The sequence below is a fragment of the Octodon degus genome, unplaced genomic scaffold (genome assembly GCF_000260255.1).
Source record: "Octodon degus isolate 3935 unplaced genomic scaffold, OctDeg1.0 scaffold00144, whole genome shotgun sequence".
NCBI classification, from domain to species: Eukaryota; Metazoa; Chordata; class Mammalia; order Rodentia; family Octodontidae; genus Octodon; species Octodon degus.
In genome coordinates, this window is record NW_004524720.1 from 6,392,230 (window position 1) to 6,393,418 (window position 1,189).

Genomic DNA, 1,189 nt, shown 5'->3' on the forward strand with positions numbered 1-1,189 from the left:
ACTCTAGTCACATGTGCTTGCAGCAGGAGAGATGACACGGGTCTCAATAGAGGCTGGTCTTTTTCATGATGCACAGGAACTCCTGTTCATTGACCTCGCCGTCTCCATCTCGGTCGGCTTCATCAATCATCTCCTGCAGCTCCTCATCGGTCAGGTTCTCGCCCAGCTCTTTGGCCACGCGCTTCAGATTTCTGAACGATATTGTTCCGGTCTCATCATCATCGAAGAGCTTGAAAGCTTTCAGGATTTTTTCCTTGGTATCTTTCTCAGACATTTTCTGAGTCATCACGGTCAGAAAGTCGCTGAAGTTCATTTTGCCTGTCCCCTCCTTGTCAATTTCGCTGATCATTTTCTGGATTTCTTCTTTCCTGGGCTCAAAGCCCAGCGCTCTCATTGCCACCTTTAGTTCCTTTACATCGATGGTCCCAGTCCCATCTGCATCAAAGAGATCAAAAGCTTCCCAGATTTCCTGTTTCTGCTCTTCAGTCAGCTCTGGCTTAGGACTCATCCTTTTTCTGGGAGCACTTGACGCCATGTTTGCCTTTTTAAAATTGGAGGCTCGTTCAGTATGGCGTAATAAAAGCCAATCGATTCAGCACCTTGGTGCTTCCTTCCACCAAGAAGCAGCTCCTGAATGCCCCTGGCTAAAATTGCAAAATGTACTTTAACTATCAACACAATAAATCTCCCAGCTCCACGCGAAAACTGGCAGTGTGGGGGCCTGTTGGCCAGGGTCTGTGAGGGATCGGGACCCACAGAGAACCTGAGATCTCTTTGCACAAGGCGAGTGATTGGGGAGGGTGTTTGGGGAAGGCCAAAGGAGCCGGCGAGGCGCCAGCTGGGGGAGGACACTAAGGGAAGGGAAGGCCCAGCCACGCGGCCGCATCTCTAATCGCTACCCTACTCTTCTGGGATGGAGCTCAAAGGAACACCGGGTACGCCAAACCAGAGAAAGGCGCAGAAGAGGCGGCGCGGCGGGACTGGTGCCTGGGAAGGGCACAGTCACGCGGCCAGGGCGCGAAGAGGCGGCCGGCACTCACCATCGCAGCCGGACCTTCTTCTATTATTTCTGCCCATATTTTTTTTTAATGTCATTTGTATTCACCCCTTCTTTCTCATTGATACCTATTAGTCCCACATGGTTCATCTCTGCATCATCTTGCAGGTGATGGATTATTGTTTCCTGCAT

General features: G+C 50.9%; 1 protein-coding gene and 1 pseudogene across 2 annotated transcripts in view; both read right to left on the bottom strand.

Moving 5' to 3' along the window:
* Kifap3 (kinesin associated protein 3) overlaps positions 1–1,189 on the bottom strand; it is a 190,547-nt gene that overhangs the window by 150,776 nt on the left and 38,582 nt on the right. The gene's annotated exons all lie outside the window — the stretch shown is intronic.
* LOC101586586 lies at positions 9–563 on the bottom strand (annotated as a pseudogene). The gene has a single exon (XR_001117308.2). The product of XR_001117308.2 is annotated as a centrin-2 pseudogene (transcript).